The 14,963-nt window shown below is 36.3% G+C and overlaps 1 long non-coding RNA gene across 1 annotated transcript; it reads left to right on the forward strand.

Annotated features, from left to right (window-relative positions):
* The first annotated feature begins 831 nt into the window (after window positions 1–831).
* LOC141574870 (uncharacterized) lies at window positions 832–9,860 on the forward strand. The gene is made up of 3 exons (XR_012501998.1): window positions 832–4,390; window positions 7,164–7,264; window positions 9,213–9,860. It is a non-coding gene; the product is annotated as an uncharacterized LOC141574870 (long non-coding RNA).
* Window positions 9,861–14,963: the final 5,103 nt, after the last annotated feature.

Raw genomic sequence — 14,963 nt, forward strand, 5'->3', positions numbered from 1 at the left:
ATGAACTTAAAAATCTTTAGATGAATGGAATTCATCTTAAATTTATCAGCTCAGAACAAGAAACCACCTAAAGTCCAATGGCAGGCAGCTCTTCCCCCGAGGCTCAGTCATGCCCTAACATGTTACATGGGAACAGAGCCTCCCAGACAACTTTCAAACCCCTAAAGGAGACCAGAGAGGCAACATTTTCCCCAAAGGATGCCCCGTTAGCTCAGCTGGACAGGACAATTAGAAATGGTACCCCACTGCCAAGGTGCCAAGCTGGGTTCTTGTCTATGTGAACCTGGAATGCCTTGGAGAGATGGGACATTGGGGCTGCCTGCTGGCTCTGAGATGGGCCATCCCAAGCACAGTCCTGCCTGCTCACTGGAACACACTGCTCACACCTCTCATCCTGTGGTCATCCTCCACTGCTACTTTGTGGGCTACCTATTCTTCTGCCAACAGTGTTTCTTATGCCACCCCATTCAGCCAAATGGCTTCAAATTCAAATTCTCACTACAGGTAATGCAGATCAACACTCTGACCCTCTCTGAAAAGATCCTACTTTACAGCCAATTTTCTCAGATATCTCTGCTTGGTGTATCAAAAAAAAAAGTATGTGAATTTAATATTTATCAATATAGCATGAATACATTATGAAATAATTAGATTATTCCTAAATTATGTAGCCCCTTTCAGAGTATCACATTGAGAAGTTATATATCACGGGCACTTATTTTAAATACAGCCCCAAACCATGAAATGCATTCTTTGGAGTGGTGCTGGAGACTGTGGCATGTTTTGGTCCATGCCAAGGGCAGTCTCACCTTGTGTCTGAGCTCATTTCAAACCATATGCTCATAATATCTATTTACTTCAACTGACTGGTCAATTTTTTGTTCCTAAAATCACCATTCAACCTTGGATCATAAGATGTTCACACATACTTTCACAGCACCGGTATGTCTCCTTCCTAACAACTTTAATAATGGCAATTTTTCATTTATTTTCAGTGATTTATTCACCTGTCTCCCTCAGTAACTGCGACTTCCACAGCAGCAGGGACCATGTGCATTTCTGCTTGCCAATATGTCCCCAGAAACTAGCACAGCTTCTGGGACACAGTAGGGGCTTAACAACTAGCCACTGGGGGAAAGATGCTATGAAATATACTCATTGGTGGAAATGTTTCTGCTTCTAAGAGTGGATCTGCCAAAAATCATTCAAATCAAGGCTAAATAAGGTTAAGGCTCAGCTATGCTGTTTTTTTCTTTAAAAAAAAAAACAAGAAAGACTTTGCTGCTATTTGGGTTTAAACTGATTTTGGAGACAATTATCAAAAGGTTTGACTAACAATTTAACAACACTCATTTGTATATGTATGGAGATGACCAATTTTAAAACTTTTTTTTTTTTAATGGAATAAGAGTTCATTTTCAAAAAGGTTCACCCAGATTCGGCCAAATTTAAAAAGATAAGAAAAACTACCACTTACTTTGTCAGGCGCTCTCTCTCTATTATTTTCATTTAATCCTCATATCTGAATCTTACCCCAGGTCACAGATGAGGAAATGGAGGGAGCAAGAGTCTGGGGTTAGACACTGACTAAGTGGCAGAGACAGGATTCACATCGAGGTCTATTTGATTCCAAGAGCTATGTCTTAAATCTAAGCCAAACTTTAAGCTAAAAAATTAATGCTGACTTTGAATAATAATGTATTTGTTGCTCCCTCTTATGAAAAGGTACAAGACTACAGCTTAGTACCATCAACTGGGGCAAGTATTTAAAATAGAATTTGGATGCCAATGATGGGGTATCAGGGAAATGAGAAAATTCACAAAAAATAATAAGGAGGGATATTAACTAACATTAACCGAAAGCTTGTTTTATGTTAGATACTGTATTAGATGCTTTCATAGTAACATTTATTTTAATCCTAAGACTCCTGTGAGATGGGTAATAACAGTCAAGAAAAAAGTGGTATAGAGTAACTGGTATTTGGCTACTCTGATGCTCCTTTCCCCCTTTCTTTCTAAGGATGTGAACCGCCCACATTTCAGCTGAGTATTGTCTGGAATAAGGACAACATTCCCCAGTCTCTATTCCAGCTTAGTGAGGTCACAATACTAAATTCTGGTCAATGAAATGTAACAGGAAGTGTATGACAGCCTCTGGGAAATTTCCTTAAGAGATCATAGATGCTTGCCTTCCTCTGTCTCCTTCCCTTCCTTCCTTCCTCCTTTCTACATTGCATGTGATGGATAAAGCTCCATCTAGGGCTATGAGTTTGAGGACCTCATCTGATGTTTAGCAAACCTAAAAAGTGGAACCAGCCTAAGCCTCAGGAGATTTGTGAAATCATAATACCAGTTCTGGATTGTCTCTCTAGAAATTTTTTTAATGTGAAAGAGAAACAAACATCACTTTGTTTATGCCACTGTTCTTTGCAGTCTCTGTAACTGGCAGCTAATTTTAACTAATCCAGAAACTTATCCAAAGTGATCATGTAAGGTTCAAACCCAGGCCCACCAGTCTGCAAAGTCCACCCTCTTAGGCAGAAGCCTGAAGAACTCCTGATTATAATCTGCAAAAGATTGGTGGTGCGGGAAGGGTGTGTGTGTGTGTAAAACTGCTGACAAGAATTTGACAGAAGGAAAGAAGGAAAGTTCGAATATGCTCGCAATTCTGCATACCTAAGAGACAATCAAAGGGAATATGCTACTGGACAGTAAAGAATATAGTCTCCATCAGAGGTGGACAGAGAAAGATCTGTCACCTGCATGGATCTGGAAAGAGAAAGGAAAGAGAAGCTGTGTCTCTGAAAGATGCTGCTGTATTTTATTTCCCATCTATATTTTATAAATTTCCTATATACATTTATTATTCTGTTCATAGAAAATTCTAAAACACTCAGTCACTATTTCCACAGCCAAATTTGTCAAAGTGTAAAATTGTGTTTAGAAGTCTCATCATAATTATTAAGCACTCATTCTGTGCCCATCAGTATGCTAGATATCAAGAACAATATCAAAAAGCATCAATATTGGTTTCTGACCTCAAGCAGCTCAGAACTTAGGTGAACACATAGAAAACAACCAAGTACTATTTACATGAAGAGATGGATCAGTGCAGGTGATAATAATCAGAAAGAGACTCATGAAAGAGAAGTAAAATTTAGAAAGACCTAAATTGTATATGTTTGCCTTATCTGCCCCAAATATTGTCTTAAAAATGACCAATCCACCCTCAGGGCTCAGTCAATCTCTTTCTGGTAACCTGAGAAAATCCAGAAGAAAAAGACATAGAAATACTCTGTTTTCTACAGCATCCCATTGGTTTGGGGACATATCTAGTGTTAGGCTCCTCACATTCATATGATAAAGGAGATGAGTGTGAGCAGCAATGTGGCCGGTTCCTCTGCCCAATGGCACAAGCAGAGTCACAAATAACAGAAATGAAAGGATCACTACAAATTGTGTTATTGAACTGCATGACCTACATGGGGCAATCAACTCACTCCTAGGTTTGGCAGGGCCTTTCTGAGTTGATTCCCTGAAAAACAAAACAAAACAATAAAACCCAATCCAAACCAAAAAATAAAAAAAAAAAATTAAAAAAAGAGAGACTCTGAGTGTCATCATCTCTGCTCCATGTGGCTGCCTTGATAAGGGTTCAGATTTCTCTGTGTCATTAGAAAATTTTTATGATTAATGGAAGACAGAATATTATCCAGCATTAACAGTTATTTTCCAATTCTGTATTATAAAATTATTTCTGATAATGGAAAATTCTCTATTTCTTTCAATTAATTAAAACATTGAAATTCTACAGTGTATAAAAGAAAGCACTGGAGTTCTGGAGAGGTGAGGCAGAATACGAAGGTAAACAGGAAACATTATTCCTTTTCTCAGAGGTATGTAATATATAGGGGAAGCATGCAGCACCTGAAAGGGGAGGAGAGGTTTGTGGGCCACGCAGGGTTGAAGGAGGAGCATAGGAACATGGGTCTGGGAAAGTTTGGCTAGCTTTACAGTGCTCAATTGAAATACTACTTTGGAATATTTTCTCAACACCAGGGTTCAAGTTTGTTAGTCCTACTGAGACATCAGGTCAGAAGAAAAGAACAAAAGTGAGAAGGCATTCATGGCTTTGCATTCTCAGAAAGTCATCCTGCTGGTTCAACTCTGTATGATTGAGCATATTGTCATTGATGAAGAATTTTTATTTATTTTTGATCAAAGACTTCCCCATGTTTTCCTGAACTTTTCAATCTCCTGTTTGCAGAGTTTTAACGTGAGCTCTCCTCGGGCCTGGGAGAAATTCTGAGAATGACCCCTGAGAATGAGCTCAGTGGTGAGAAGTCCAAGGACAGGATAAGGTCGACATTGCAAGTGGTTTTGGAATAAGGTAGGTTGACTAGAAACTGTAATTGTGCAAGTCCAGCTGTGCACTTCTGTGTGAGCTGATCCCTTATCATGGTCCCAGTCTTAAATATTCACGACCAATTACTCTGTGTTCTCAGCCCACTATGCTGATTGACCCTCTGCCTTAACTATATGACATCCCTTCCTTTTATGACAAGTGTTAGGAAGGTGATCTTCCAGGCTCTCCTTCAAGGGAAAAACACGATTTCCTGCAGCAGGATGCCCGCCATCTCCAGCTAATCTGTCTTCTTGGAAGATGTCCAAATATTTCTTTGAAAGTTTCCCATGCATCCCATTTAAAGAATATGTACTGTCATCTGGGTCCCATATTGGAATCTGCCACACAGGAGCCAGCCAGTTATTGACTATTGTCTCTTTCCCATCCATAAAGTGAAGACTTCTAAGAAAATATTTGCAAGTGAAGCCAGGCTGAAAGCTTAGAATTAAAGCAGAGTTAGTGCTCTTTAGCTCCTGTGAAGTGATATAAAAAAAGCCCTGATGGGTTCTGCTAGTGACTGACACAGTGCTTGCTGGGATCCCTGTAAGAATTCAATCTGTGTTCCCTGGACCATTTTGAAATCTGGGCAAAAGTTTTCCTGATACTGTGAAAGCAGCTGGTTTCTGAGGTTCCTCATAGTCAACTTTTTCATTTCTTTGATTTGAAGTAACCCAGGTCTAATACCAGCTAGGCCTTGATTCCATGCCCCTCCCATCTTTTGTTCCTCAATGACTGTGCGTGTATGTATTTGTGCGTATGTGTTTCTTGGCCTAATATTAGGCTATCTGTTAATTGTAATACACATTTAATACTGAACTTCAATTCTAATCTTAACTGATTCTCTAAGACTAGGACATAATATGTATGCATATGTATGTGTGTGTGTGTGTGTGTGTGTATGTATGTATATATACACACATATATATAGTTTGTTAAGAATTTTTAAGAATCAATATAAATTGTAAAAGAACAAGATTCAGAACATTTTAGAAATAGAGGAAAAGAGATATGAGTCAGAAAGTGTATGAGAATTGGTATCTTGGCTTCTGCTGGTGGCTCTTCTGTCAGTGAGATCTGGGGCAAGCCACTAACAGTCTAGGCAGGAGTTTCTGTTTTCTATGTGTTTAATGTAACTATCCTGGACTATATCAGAAAAGAAGATAGGAATATTTCATGTTCCAGATATCTCAGACTTCGTTTCATCTTACCACTCATTTATCATCCAACAAATGTTTATTCTATGCCTACTGTGTGCAAAACACTGGACTGGTTTCTGAGGATACATTGGTCCATTTGATGGATGTGGCCTTTGCCCTCCTGGGGTCCACAAGTCTCCAAGCATTCCTCCAGGGACCGTTAGGCTGGACATGATAAATCAGTGGGGACTAACTAATCAAACACCAGTGTGTCCCCACACCACAGTTCTCTTTGTCTTTGTCTCCTGAATCCTATGTATCCAAATGCAGGCACACCTTCCAATTATCCACTTATTCTACTAATTTATCTCTGCTAACTTCTTTATCTCCAATTCAGTCTCTCCACCAAATTGTTTTTGGAGGATTTAAAAACAAATAAACATGTGCCCTCAAGAAACTTATAGTTTAAAAAAAAAAATAGAGGCAAATATGTAGCTGGATATATGAGCAAATTCAGGGCTGATTAAAATCTCCTAGTACAGGATATTGACATGGTTCAGAGCCTATGACTCAAATATGCTTTATAATAGCTGAATGTAACCAGGTCACCTTATGAAAAAGAGCAGTATGATAATAAATCAGGTGTCCTTTATCTCATTACAAAATTGAAGGGCAAAATTAGATGGGTCTTACATTGGTAGATGAAAGAGTGGGCTAAAGTGGAGAGGACTTCCCAGATTTCTCAGAGAAATTGAGACCTAAAGGGCAAATTAAAAAAAAAAAAACTTAAGGCTTAAGGAAGCCTGTTGTTTTTGTGAGCAGAATAGCTTTTTGTGTCTGGTAAAGGCCTCTGTGTAACTGGGGGAGTTACAGACAGATTGATTACAAGTAAAAATGAGGGGGGAAGCATACTAAAGGATGAAACAAATATGTAAGTGGGTGTAAATTTTATAATTTTACCTTCATCTTTGAGTGAACTTAATTATCAAATAAAATGCCTGGATTTGCTTAATTTACTAAACCAATTCAATAATCAGATACAAAATTTTGTTTCAGGGTCCTCAAGGACACAAACACACAAAAAAATATGTGTGCATTCTGACAAAACATAATCATAATGCAAATAATTTCTATTTATAAACTATTTTATAGTTCATGCATATCACTCAAACAGTGTATTACTGTCATTTCAAAATAACATGCTCTCTCCTCTGTAGTCTGCACACCTGAGAGTGACAGCATCTCTTAGCAGTCCCCAGTCTTGCTGAGTCATTCTGTTCATCCTCCTGTAGCTCAGTCATCATTCAGAGGCCCAACAGGTTGAGAATTGACAAGTGCTTAACTATTGATCCCTAACTTACTCTGGAGGAATGCTGTAAGACTGTGGACCTCAGGAGGGTAAAGGTCACATCCATCACATAGACTAGCACATCCCCAGAACCCAGTGCATTGTTGTGCATATGGCAGGCACCCAATAAATACTTGTTAGATAATAAATGAATGGGTGAAGTGAAGTCTGAGGCTTCTGAAATGCACATTTTCTCTATCTTGTATAGTGCAGGGTCCTCTCAAGATTTAATCCCTAGCTCTGTCTACATTAACATGTCCTTATTTGATTGAAGAATCAACACACTTAAAGACTGGGATTTGGAAGTGAGAAGGAGTACATGGAAGTGATTCAGGAAGACAAGGAAATGAGACACAAGTGGCAACATTTGTCAAAGTAAGATAAAAAAATACTTATTACAAGATTACTTATTATATTTCTCATGTCTGTGCATGTCTTCATCTTCACCTTCTGGTAACATATACATCCACGTTGAATTGAGCCATTTTCCCCAAATCGAGGATCTTGTGACTTTGAAGTACCATAATATCTTGAGATTTCTTTGATAATTTTTGACCAATGGGTTCTAGAGTTGCTGGAAACCCTGACAGTATAAAATAACAAGACAGTGTAAAAACATGAGTCAGAAAATCATGACTGCCTTTAGACATAGCTACTTAAATATAGCATGGTGACTAAAAGTATGGATTCTGGAGCAAGACTACTTAGATTCAAATCCTGACTTTGCCCTTGTGAGCTGTTTGATTTTTGTTGTTTATTAATTTCTCTGTGCCTTTGTTTTGTATTTCAAAAATGAGTTGTGGTGAGGATTAAATAAACAATACTGTTAGAGCAGTTCTAGGCATATAGGAAGTGCCATATTAATCTTAGCTCTTGTCGTGATCATGGGTAAGTCACTTATCCACTCTGGGTTTAAAGTTTCCAGGTACAAAATGAGAGACTTTGACTAGATTTTCTCTAAGGCCCTCCTGAACCTACTGTTTGCAAATGCTTACAGTCCATGTGCTTTTCTACATATATGTATGTAGTTTGTGATAGGAAAGTGCATGATTAGTAAATGCTTTCCTTGATTGATGCAAAGAGATGTTATTAGGGGATTGAGACAGTCTTCTTCACTAGGCCAAATTCCTTGAGGGTAAGAGTGTATCTTTTCCTCCTCAGGATCCCAAGGCCTAATGTGGTGCCTGGGGACAATGGGTGCTCTGTAAACTGTTAATAGATATGGAATAATTGCCTATGTCTTGTGTACCCAGATATATGGGAATGGGAAATGGTTGTAACTCCTTCCTAGGCCTTATCTCAATTAAAGCTACTTACACTGAATATTCAAAAAACATTAGTGCTCTCTACTGGAGACATTCCTAGTACAGGAATTCAAGTTTGAGTTTTTGATGGCAAATTCTGATTTGAGTTCATAAGTCCTGGATTTGAGAAGTAGGGTATAGCAGATACACATAGTTCACTGTGTTGCAAGCACAGATTTGGTGTTATGGCACTGAGTTTGGCATGATCAGCATTAAAATGCCAAGCCTCATTTCTTTGCCATGTATTTATGCATTTTTTCCAGAGAAGCTTTATCTATAGATTTGTACACATGTTGTGTTTGCTCTGATTTATTTTAAGTAAAAAAAAAAAAAAAGAGAGAGAGAGACATAGCATTAATTGAAAAAGTAATGTTAAGAAAATAAAAAGACAACCCACAAAATGGTAGAAAATATTCACAAATAATATATCTGATAAGGGACTTGTATCCAGAGTTCATAAAAACAAAACTAAGCAAATCAATAGGATTTACATTTCTCATTTAAGTTATTATTTTCTCTACACCACAAGTCTTTTTTTTGGCATTACTGTTTACTTTTTCATTAATTGAATATTTTCTAATATTACTTTTTAACTTCTTTAATGATTTTCTTGCTATATATTTTTAGTTATTTACTTAGTGATTGCTTTAGGCCTTACCATATATGTCTTATCAAAAACAGTTTCACAATTACACCAGCAATTTCAGAGAATGTAGAAACAGCATTCCCATATAGCTCTACTCTCTTTTCTTTCTTACTGTGGTATTCTTGTCATAGGTATTATCTCTAATCATGTTATAAGCCCGACAGTACATCATTATAATTATTATTCCTTTATGTAATTTTATGTCTTTTAAAGAAGCTGAGAGGAGAAAAGAGAGCAAGTTTATAGGTATAATTTTTCTTTTTTTTAAATTGAGTTATAGTCAGTTTCCAGTGTTGTGTCAGTTTCCAGTGTAGAACACAATTTTTATGTTATATGTATAATTTTTCTCATATTAGCCTTCTTTCCATTTCAGGTTCTATGCATTTGTTCCTTTGGATTCAAGTGAAACATCTGGAGTCAATTCTTAACCCAATGTTGGTTTGTTCTCACCAACCTCTTTGCCCTGCTATTGTAAAATATATTACATTTCTGTATGTTATATGCCCACAAATACAATTAAATGTATACTGCTTTATGATTTTTAAACAAGATAAGAAAGGATAAGAAATAGGCAATTATACTCCTTTATAATTGCATAATTACCTTTATCAGTGTTCTTTGTTTTGTGTGTGTGTGTATTCAAATTACTGTCTTGGGTCACTTGCTTTCAGCCTGAAGGACTAACTTTAGTATGTCTTGTAAAGTAGGTCTACTGGCAGCAGATTCTTTCAGATTTTGTTTTCCAAATGTCTTTTTATTTCATCTTCACTTTAAATGATAATTTTGCTGGATATATGATTCTTGATTAAGAGCTTTTAAAATTTGAGGGCTGAGAATAGGTTATCCTATTGCCTTCAGCCCTCTATTGTTTCTGATGATAAATCAACTGTTAATCTTATATGAGTTTTCTTAAGCAAGATGTCATTTTCCTCTTGCTGCCTTCAAGATTTTCTTTGGCATTTTTACTATGTGTCTATTCATGGGTCTTTTTGAGTTTATCCTACTTGCAGTTTGTTGAACCTCCTGGATATGTAGATTTAAATTTTTTTGGAAATGGGAAGTTTTTAGCCAATAATTTTTCAAATATTTTTCTGCTCCTTTCTTTCTCTGTTCTTCTGGTGCTGCCTTTACATGTCTGTTGGTATACATTAGTGTCCCACATTTCTCTGAAACTTTGCTCATTTTTTCTTCATTCTTTTTTCACTCTGTTCTTGGATTGCATAATTTCTATTGATCTATTCTTAAGTACTTTTAATTTCTGCCTGTTTAAGTGTATTATTGATTCCATCTAGTGAATTTTTAAATTTCAGTTATTGCTCCTTTCAGTTCCAAAATTTCCATTTGGTTATTTTTAATAATTTCTGTCTCTTTATTAATGTTCTCTATGTGATGTGACACTGTCATCATGCTTTACTTCTAAAATCATGGTTTTCTTTGTTTCTTTGAACATATTTATAATGGCTTCTTTTCTCACATCTGGTCTCTCATGCAGGTGGCTTTATTGCCTGCTATTCTTCTGGTATCTAGGCCATAATTTCCTGCTTATTTTACATGTCTCATATTTTTTGGAAAATGAACATTTTAGATATTGCAGCAACTTTGGGTACTGGCGTCATCTCTCCCCTCTTTCAGTGCTTGTCATTGTTGTTAGCTTGTTTACTTGTTTAAAGACTAACTGGATTATTTTAGTGTTGTCCATTCCCTTCTCTTCCTCCTCTATCCCCTAAACAGACACAGGGTAAAGCCTCTGATGTTTTTCCTCAGGGATTCATCCTTGGACATGCCCAGCCACTTTGGGATAACAAGGTTTTAGCAGGACTTAGGCAGTGTTTGTCTAGTTACCTGACCACACTAACCTATGAAACTCCACTAACTGCTGGTTAAAAGCTCTACTGTTCATAACAATGCCTTGGAGAATAAATTATTTACACCCTAATCCAGTCAAATTCAGACTGCTATGAAGGGACAGTTCCTGATGGTCAAAGTTTGAAATTTATTCAGAGTCTAGTTCTTGCAGCAGGTTTCTTATTTTTCTCCAGCAAATAGTTGGCTTATCATTTATCCTGTATCTTCAATGAATTTATCAGTCTCCTCCACATTGCCTCTCACCAACACTTCTACTGTTTTTGAAAGCAAACTTAGATTTGAACTTCATATGCTGTTGCAAATAAAGTTGGCTCCTTTGGGGAGATAATTTGAGCTCTCTGTTCTATGGTCTGCCTTTCCTCCCAGGGAAAATCTCTGAGCCACAACTCTGGTGCTGGAGTAAGGAACAATAGGTCAATTCTAAGTGACAGCCCAGTTTGAAGAAGTAAGTGCTCAGTGGCTATATGGGCAAGAGCCCCAGGTGTCCTTGGCTTGTCTCCCTTGGCACAATCCCCTGTCCTATGAGTTGAGTCAATAGCAATTGGGACCTCAATGTCCTACCATGCCCAAGGTAGAACCTTTGTCTCATGAGAGGAAACGTGGTGGAAGAATGGGGCCCCCACCTGTTGGCTGCAGTAGTACAGAACTTTGCCTCAGCAACAATTATCTAGGGGCAGTATGAGAAATGCTAATGTCATGTCCTTCCCAGGAAGACAACCCTCCAACCAGGACCTGGGGGGAGTCAAAAACTTGTGTTCTTAGTTGTACAAGTCTGGGTGGAGTTCCCAGCTCAATGAGTGGAGAGGGGAAAAGTGCGGATCTTCAAATACTAAAGACTCATCATTTTATGGAGCTTTAGTAAATATTCTTTAGTAAATGTGTCTTCATTTTCTGTATATCAGTAGCGGCATTTCCATTTGTGTATGCTCATAAGGCCAACTATTTTTAAATGTGTTTTAAAAATAGTTTTCATCAGTTTTTTTGAGGAGTGATTCTGAGTTGCAAACCATCGTGCCAGAAGTGGAGCCAGGAAGGGGAAACTGATACAGTATAGATTAGCATTCTCTTTAACTGAGGGCTTGCTGTATCTTTGGTTGCTAGTGGAAGGCCTAAGATATATTTGTAGTATTAAAAATAAAAATTAATAAATAATTTTCTAATGTTAGTATGTTAGAAGCAAAGCATAAGATGGCAATTCCTGTAGATGATTTGTTGCTTGAATCCTCTGAGAAGAAATCTTTAGAGAAGTGGAGACATAGGAGGATGCAAGTTCCCAGGCATTTCTCAAGGGATATCATGTAAGCATTTCTAGAAGCCAACACTCAAAGCATCTTGTGATGGATACTCTGCTGTAAAGAGACTAAGAGAGTTCAATATCAGCTATCAAAATCAACCTCATAAAAATAATCATATTAAAGAGTATGTAGAGTAAAGAAACTCAGTGTAGAGTTTACTAACAGCTGCTCCAAGAACCCAAATCAACCACATAAAGAAAATTGTAGCAACAGTAATAAAAACAATATAAAAGCCACTCTTATTGGACACTTTCTACCTTTAAGGAAGTACACTTACTATCTCTAATCCTCATGATCACACAGTAAATTAGATATTATTCCTACATTTATGCAAGTGAAGAGATTAGACTTAACATATTCTAGGTCACTTAGCTTGGTTCTAGAGCTTAGTCTCAGATGCAAGCTCTCTGACTCCAAGGCCTGTCCTCTGTCCATTACTTACACAAAACTGTCCAAAAAGGGGTGAAGAAATGAGAAAAGAAAGAAAAACAAAAGGTAAAAATAGATAAGAGAATGAAGTGGTAAGGAAAAATGTATGAAAGTATAGTCATGCATGGGAGTGCCAGGGCAGGATCAACAGGTTCCCCTGTAGCTCTTCATTAGCACAAATACCCTCCAATTTGGTCTAAGCCTTCTGAGGTGAGCTTCATCAAGGCTCAACAATGCTGAAACCACAAATCCTTTCAATGTAGCCCTATTTCTACGTTGGGTTTTTGCTGAGAAGTCTGAGGAAAAACTCCCTTAAACTTTCCAGAAGCCCAATTGTTTGAGAGCATCTATGATACATACTGTATCTCCTCAGAGAGTCTTTTTCTGATTATGTCATACTCCAAGGATGCAACCGTAATGATTCTGAGGTTTAAGGAAAAGAATCTTCAGTCATGTCCTTCATTTCATATTTGACCCCTCCATCTTTTTTCTTTTCTTTTCTGGCAACACCCTGGATTTGTTCTTTGCTTGGAAACCATTTATGAATTTAATTTTAGGATCATTTCCCTTCCTGGGAACTGCTGCTTTGTGTCTTCCTATTCCCCTTCCCAAAATTGAGTTTATGGTCTCCATAAGATTATATATCATGACAAAAGTATCTTAGAAGTCTCCTTCAACTTTCACTGCATTTTGCAAATTTTGATGAGTTGTATTTTTATTTTTATTTCATTGAATACATTTTAAAATCCCTCTTGAGACTTATTTGACCTATGTATAATGTAGAAGTGTGTTGTTTACTATCCAGGTATTTTAGGACTTTCCAGCTATCTTTCCATTGTTGATTTCTAGTTTAATTTCACTCTAGTCTGAGACATACATTATAACATTTCTGTTCCTTTCAATTTTTATGGTGTGTTTAATGATACATAATGAGGTCTATCTTGGTGAATGTTTCATGTTAGCTTGAGGAAAATATGTATTCTGATGTTTTTGGTATTCTATAAATGTTGATTACATCCTGTAGATTCCAAATAGAAAAATCAATCAATATAATATACCACATTAAGAGAGCAAAGAAAAAAATGGTCATCCAATTGATTCACAAAAATCCTTTGATCAAATTTAATAATTTTTCTGTTAAAAAAATACTAAAAAATTAGGAATAGAAGAAAACTTCCTCAACATGATAAAAACCATGCATGAAAAATCCACAGCTACATCCTACTCAATGATGAAAGACTGAAATCTTCTCCCCTAAGATAACAAAAAAGACAGTAATGCCCATTTTTCCCTCCTCTATTTAACATAGTATTAGAGGTACTAGCCAGTGTAATAAAACAAGGGAAAGAAATAAAGAGATTTAAAATTGGAAATGAAGAAATAAATTCTCTCAACACACGACAAGATATTAAATATAGAAATATCAAAGATTTCACCAAAAAATAGAAAAAATAAATGAATTCAGCAAATTTGGAGGATACAAAATCAACAATTAAAAATCAGTTGCATTTCTATACACTAACATGACAATTCAAAAAATTAAGAAAGCAATCCCATTTAAAATAGGATCAAAGTGATTAATTAAAAATAAATTTAGCCTAGAAGAAGAATGATTTGCATACTGAAAACATTGCCAAAAGACATTAAATAAGACATAAAGAAATAGACATCCATGTTCATAGGTGGGAAGTTTTAATATTGTTATGCTGTCAGTACTACTCAACAGATTCTACAGATCTCATGCAATTCTTATCAACATTCCAATATTTTTTCCAGAAAATAAAAAGTTCTAAAATTCATAGGGAATTTCAAGAGATTCCAAATAAACAAATAAAAAATCTTGAAACAGAAGAACAAAGTGGGAGATATCATACTTCCTGATTTCAAAACTTAGTACAAACTATTGTAATCCAAATAGACATATAGACGAATACAGTAAATAAATCTTCTCATATGTGGTCAAATGATTTGGTAAAGGTGTCAAGACCATTCAGTGGGAAAAGCACAATATTTTCAACAAGTGATACTGAGGAAATTCGATATTCACATGGAAAAGGATGAAGTTATACACTTACCTTCCTCCATATTCAAAAATTTACTCAAAATAGAACAAAGATCTAAATGTAAAAGCTAAACAAAATCTCTTAGAAGAAAACGTAGGGGAAACTCTTCATTCTATTGGGTTTGGCAGTGATTTCTTGGATATACACCAAAGGTGTTTGTAGACAACAAATGAAAAAATAGATAAATTGGTTTTTACAAAAATTTAAAACTTTTGTGCATATAAAAGGACAATATCAAAAGAATAAAGGGTAACTCACAGGATGGGAGAAAATGTTTACAAATCATACATTTGATAAGAAATTAATACACAGAATATATAAAGAACCCTTTAACTCAGCAACAACAAAAACAAAAACAAAGAGCTCATTTCAAAAATAGTCAAGGACTTGAAGACACCTTCCCCAAATAACAAAGATAAATGGCCAATAAGTACCTGAAAAGTTGCTCATCATCATTATTCATTAAGGAAA

This window comes from Camelus bactrianus, chromosome 23 (genome assembly GCF_048773025.1).
Source record: "Camelus bactrianus isolate YW-2024 breed Bactrian camel chromosome 23, ASM4877302v1, whole genome shotgun sequence".
Lineage (NCBI taxonomy): Eukaryota > Metazoa > Chordata > Mammalia > Artiodactyla > Camelidae > Camelus > Camelus bactrianus.